The sequence below is a fragment of the Symsagittifera roscoffensis genome, chromosome 2, assembly GCF_963678635.1.
Source record: "Symsagittifera roscoffensis chromosome 2, txSymRosc1.1, whole genome shotgun sequence".
In the NCBI taxonomy this organism is placed as follows: Eukaryota; Metazoa; Xenacoelomorpha; order Acoela; family Convolutidae; genus Symsagittifera; species Symsagittifera roscoffensis.
The window spans coordinates 51,619,242-51,626,102 of record NC_087063.1 but is presented as its reverse complement, the minus strand read 5'-3'; positions in this window follow the sequence as shown (position 1 = coordinate 51,626,102).

Here is a 6,861-nt window from a genome sequence, read left to right as displayed (position 1 = left end):
CAAAAAACACTTCCAAGCGGATGTCTCTAGTCTAGCGTGTAAAAAAAGTCCCAATGAAATGACTGTTCCTGTTACTCGGTATCCATGGAAGGTGTGGAATGCCTCGTTCTGCAGTTGATGCACTAGTTGAGAGATGCGGGAACAGCCATGCAGTTGGAAGAGGCGGAAAGCCAGAAGAAGTTGCCAACATGATCGCGTTCCTTGCAAGCAAGGAGGCCTCGTTCGTCACTGGGAACACTACAATGGTAGACTGGGACTCAATTGCTATAATCCACTATAAAACTGACTTTTCCCTCGGCTGACTTTTTCATCGCCTTTGCGAACTGCAATGAAAGACTGATTGAAATACTGATCTACTGATTGAATGAATACTAAAAAACTGATGAAATCGAGATCAAATTAGCTGTATATTTAAAATGTTATGAGAAAAAAGCCGCTAAAATCAGAACAAAAACGTGTTCTCCCCGAATGCTTAAAAGCTTGTTTAAATTCTTTTTGACCTTTCAAAGTCATCATGCTGGGTCGTCATGGGCTCAAATTTAATCGGTCTTCTACCTAAATATCATGAGCCGAAATTAAATGTTTTAATACGACCCATATATAGTGAGAACTTGAGAAAATCGACGATCTAAAAAACATAAAAATGTACCTGCGCAAAAAACTATAAACCGATACTAGTAATGGTCTTTGTTTGTTTTAAATCCTTTTTTAACTAATGACAAAAACCTATATTTTTACGAACGAACAAATACTAAAAAAATTAATTAGAAAATTTTTCAAAGTGATACAAAAATACATTTCTTCAACAGCTTTTATTGTCCATAATGGCCTTCCAGGCTCCTATTGTGCTTGTTTTCACAAATTTTTAGCCTATTCAGCTGTATATTTGAAGACATATGAGCAAATTTATTAAACTGAAACCTTTCTGTAATTTTTACAGCATTTGAATGAATCGAATATCTTATAATTTTAAGCAACTTTTCTCAGTAGAACACTTCAAGGCTAACTTTTTGAAAAAAAAACTTTTTCACCAGCTTTGAAACACCTATTGCTGCAAAAGCTCGCATTGGATTTCAAAATAACTTTGTTTAAATAAAATTGCTTCTTTATTGCGTCGCAAAGCTATATCAGATCACCAGTAAAACTGTGCGCGTGGGGGCCTCAAAATTAAGCTCATCAGTGAAACTGAGCGAGTGGGGGGCCTGGAAAGAACTTTACACAGTAGTGGGTTTTTGGACTGGTTTGGAGGAGACATTTAGAGAGAACACTCCAACATATCTCTACTGGTGGACACTTGGGCTGCATTGAAGGTATCCAGATTCATTTGAGACTTGGAGCGGATTGTTGAGCTTGGTGAGATCAATCCAATTATTCTCCCTAGTTGTTTTCCAGGAAAATGCCAAAAAAGAAACTGAAAACGTCTAATAAACAAATTATAAGTGTTTTATTACTTGAAGATCCCAAATTAATGTAAGTTTTGCATAATTGAAGGCAAATTTAATTGTCATTAGTGTGACATTTAGGAAACCTGGTTAATGATGATTGTAACAAATTGTCTAAGGAAATTCTGCAAAAATTAGGCAAGGTAAAAAACTTGTTCTGGAAATGCGAGAAGTGCTTAAACGTGAAAATAAAAAATGATAAATTGAAACAATCTTTTGAGAAAATCACAAACAAAATCCAAAACGCAAATTTAGCGATTGAAAACGATTTACCTAATGTAAAATTTTCAAACCAACAGAATAACGATCGACTAAAGAAAACTCAGGAAGAAATTTCAGAATTAATAAACCTTGCTTATTTGAAGCATTCCATCAGACCGAGTAACGATTTTTTGTCAATTGAGAGAGATATTAGCGTTTTGCACAAAAATAAATCAAAACAAAGCAGTTTATCACAACAATTATTAATGCTCCCACCCCAAGCCAAGCTAAAAAAAATTATTGGAAACAAACTATTGATATATGGGTTAGCAGGAATAAATCAAGATGATAAAGATGTACAAACTGAAAGGGCAGAAACATTTTGCTGCAAATGTTCAGAGTCAGGATGGAACTTAAAACAAACTAGTGTGAGCGACTGTTTTAGACTTGGTAAAGAACAACCATACAAATTAACACCTCTTGTCATTTACAATCCATCTCCTTGGCATCATAAACTTTTTTTTCTGTCATTGAGAAAACTAAAGAATTTGATCATGTATATCAAGGAATTTATGAATTATGCGGACTATCAAAACGAAAAGAAAATTCTATAACGATTAGAGTTTTTTAATGCAAAAAGAAAAATTGTAATTCGAATAAAGGCTGGAAGCATTGTTTTTGGCACTTACACGATCGACTGTAACAAAGAAGAAAGAAATTCAATATGAGTGTGATCGAAATCTTGGTGAAGGGAATTCTTCCTCTTGACTACTAAATGACATGAAACTATTGTCAACTAATTGCAGATAGGTTTTAACAATTGTGCCGAAAATCAAACTGGACAATTTATTACGAAACCATCAATCTGACATTGTTGCCTGTGAATAGTGCTTGGATGAATATGTTGAAAATACTGCAGTCTTCTGCACAGATCTATCTGAAGTAATTCACCGTTCTGATAGGAAAACTGGACCTCATAAACGAGTCCTAATAGCGGTTAAATTATCAACTAAATTAAGTGTCGTCGATGATCAATTAGTTATTTTTGACTTTGATTCATATTTGTTTGTGAAGCTGAATAAACTAGTGTTTTGCGTACCAGCCATTTACAATCCACCGCATGACAGTTCTTATACTCCAAAAGGACTTATATCTGACACTTTTTCGATTGAAGTGAACAAACAACTCAACGATCATGCGGTAGAAATTATTTTGAACAAAACGCACTGCATTTCATGCGGCGATCTGAACTTATTTTCAGTTGATTGGATTACTTCATCTTATCAAATGATGACCACTGTGAATCCAGTTTTTTGAAACCAAAAGCTAAGTTCATTCTTGGATTACTGACAGATAATGATTTTCAAATCGAGACGTATTTTTAACAGACAATCTTTTTTTAAATAAAATTTGTAAAATAAACCCAAGCATCTCAAATCATCCTTCATTTTCTTGTCAAATAACAGATATATCTAAACCGTTACAGTATCCGTAAAGCAGACTCCAAATTATTGCGTTTGTTTTTCTTAAGCAACAGACTTAATTGCTCGAATGATGCAAATAGAATGCTTGAAACGTTCTGTGGGTTGTTTCATCAAGCCGTTGTCAAATGTATTCCAAACAAGACAATTTGTTGCTCTAAAGCACCCCATTGGATGTCATCACACTCAATAAATGCTGAAAAACGTCTTCAGACGGCATTGAAGCATCAACATTCTGACGAGAAAATTAAGAGGTACAAGCGAGAACTGAATAATTCTTTAGATGTAGACAAAGCCGTTTATTTTGAGTCAATGAAAGACTTAGATTTAAAATGACTTACAATTTTCTCAGATCAAAAAATGGAAAGGCAAATGTACTCAAGAAAATTTCATACAAAAACACCAAATAACGCTATGATTTTGCAAAGCGTAAAGTTTTAAACTAGTTTTTTGCATGTGTGTACAAAATGGAGCCATTTAATGTTCCAAGAGAAAGTGTTTTTCCAGGAAAATAATTATAATATGTTTTCGTTTCGCAATGCGAAATTCTTATTGAAATGAGTAAATGGAAATGAGTTGTCAAGCTCGTAACAAGTTCAATTGATGTAATGTCCCCTAACATATGAATTTTTGTTTTACAGTTCCGTTTGAACAATATTATTGAACTAATTAATTGCATAACCATTGATAAACAGTTTCCAGATACCTGGAAAATAGTACACATTAATCCTTTACACAAAAACACTTCTCGTATGAACATTGAAAAAAGAAGGCCCATTTCAATACTTCCTGCACTCGCGCTAATATTTGAACGAGTTTCATATAAAAAAATAAAAAGTTAAAAAGGTTCTTTCAAAGAAAGTTGTGTAAAACCAACATCGATTTAGAAAAAGTCTTCGACTGTGACAAACAATATTTTGTACTGTGATGTTGTACACAAGAAATTAGAACATTGAGAAATAACTCTCAAGCTATTTTTGATATTGCAGTAACTTTCGAATCTCTTAGCAGTAACATCATTTCATACATGCTTGCCAAAGTAGGATCAGATTATGAGTTTCTTCAATTTGTTGCATCTTATCTCACAAACAGAAAACAAATAGTTTTTCTTCGTAATACATTCCCGCAATATAACGAGTGGTGGTCCACAAGGATCACTTTTTGCAGTGTTTTTGTTTTCCTTATAGAAAAAAAAACGATATACCAGAACCTATTGACACAACCCTTCCTTTTAAATGCTGACAAAACAAAAATAATTGGAAATTGGTTTAACCTTTTTTCGATTAAAAAAGTTTTAAAAAAACGTAAACACCTGGGCACCAGAAAATAGAATTGAGACACGGTGAAAGACCTTGTTATTTGATGCAATTTCAGATTTCATGGATATACCACATCACCGAAAGGCTTAAAAAGCAAACGTGCAATTTAATAACATCAGAAGAGCTTCGCCAAACTCACTTAGTATCTCTGTTCGGGTTTCGCTTCCTGAAAGTTGCGTACTATCAATAGTTTTTATGCATCTCCAATTCGGCTTCCGACTAACAACCAATATAAGCCAAAAAAAAATCCAGCGACGATGCACAAAATGATGTTACAAAAAACTTGAATTGGATAATGAGGGTTATGTTTTTTACTTGAATAAAAACAAACTGTTGCTAATTCCACTGACGTTATTTAAAAACGATTCAATTTTGCTGAACAAAATTCCTATTAACGAGTTTCCGATATGTTTTCTTGTTTTTTGGACAATCGACAAGGGCTCTGAATCAAATCGAACAGTGAACGAAACGTTTTTGAGAATGCCGATCATAACACTGAGCAAATTTGTGAAAATTTATTTTAATGTGTCGCAGAAATGTCAATCAATTTGTCTGGCTATGATCCTTTTCCAGAACTGGTAATATTTTGAAAGAGTTTAAACCTGTTTTTGGTTGATTTACTACAAACAATTTAATCCGGAGTCATGATCTCAAGGTTTACTTTACTGCTTTGTTATCAATGACTGAGAGCAAATAATCCCAGCCTTTTGGGTTTAATTCAATTTTTTATGATTATTATGATTTTTAATTTTATTGTAAAAATAAACTAACATTTAAAAAAATCGACTAATAACCAGAACTTGAGACGTGTTCTCCCCAGATGATATAAAACAAAATAATTGCTTTAGACGTTTAAAAATCATCAAACTTGCTCCTAAAAAGCACAAATGTTAGATATCTTGCATATCATAAAAACGTTTTTGCAAAACCAGCATACATTGAATCGAGGTCATTAATGGTTCTTTCCTATGCTCTTATCTATTAAAATAGACCGCAACAGATTTTTCGCAAAATAACATAGCAGCTCGAATGACCACTGAAAGGATAATTTGGACATATCATTCGACTTAATAAAATATCTTAGTTTGCCAGCCATGTTAGTTGATATTTTGCAAAAACGACTGTTGAAAATTGGGACGCTCCCCCTCAGGATTTCAACCCCCTCTGGTATCATTTTGTGATATTTATTTCAGGCGAAGCAACCCTAATATTGTTCTAAAAGCGCCTTAGGCGCCATTTTTTTTCTAATTTTTTAGGGGAAAGCGGGCGCCAAAAACGCAATTTTTTGGTCAAAATTTTCCGAAAATTGCCTACAAACGCCGCTTTTGGTCTGTTTTTTTTCAACTTTTGATTGCGGCGCAGAAAAAATTGCAATAACAGGTTTTTTTTGGGACTTGAAAGAAAGTCGAAAAAAAGTCAAAGTTTTTTGAAAGGTTGCCCCTCCCCCCGCTCGAGAAAACAATATCACATTGGAAATAATCAGGTAAATTTAGGAGTGAACTGAATAAATATGATTTAAAACTCCAATAATTTTCTTAACTGATACTTGTTCCTTCATTTTTTAAAAAGTCTACTAATTATGTTTTTGTCACTTTCAGATTTTTAGGTGGTGCATTCATTTCTTGGTACATTTTCTAGCAACCGACAAACATGATGACAAATTTCCATGATCTGTTCAAAGCTCAGCTTTTTTGATTTATAATTTATCGAAATTAAATGTTTTTTTTTTTCAATTGAAGAATTTCTGCCGAAAACTTTTTTATGATTAATTCTCCTAAAACGATCATTACGAGGCCAAACTGTGCACTGGATGGGCGCATAAATTTGTGCCTGTATGTTCCTGGATTCCAGAGACAAGCCTTTAAACATGTTAAAATTTAGTCGGGACGATCAAAGGAATGGAAAGGACAAAAGAAGAACAAAGGGAGCGTCCTTGTTGCGGAATCCGCTTACAATTCACAAGTTTGGTCTATCGTAATGATTTTTTTTAAATGTAGATCACGGTATCTTTCAAAAGGTAATTTTCGAAGCAAACATTTACACTCCAATTTTTGACGATCCAAATGATCGACATTTTTTGTTATAATCTACTGACAGATTTTCCACTTTAACAAATATGAGAAAAAGTAAGCTTTTCAATGAAATAATCATCACCAGTTACGGCTATTTATGTCGTAAGATGTATATTGGGCGACTTCTAAGACGCCTAATAAGTTCGTTTTTAAAACTCAATTTTTTGACCAATGTAACGCTACGATTTTTGGCTGACTGAACATGATCAATTATTACCCGCCTTGGAATTCCATGGATAATAATCGATTATAATGGAAAAATTTGTCTAAAATTTTGTCATTATAATCCATTATTGTGGCAAATTTAGGCCACGTAATCGATTATGTGGTCATTAAAACCGATTTT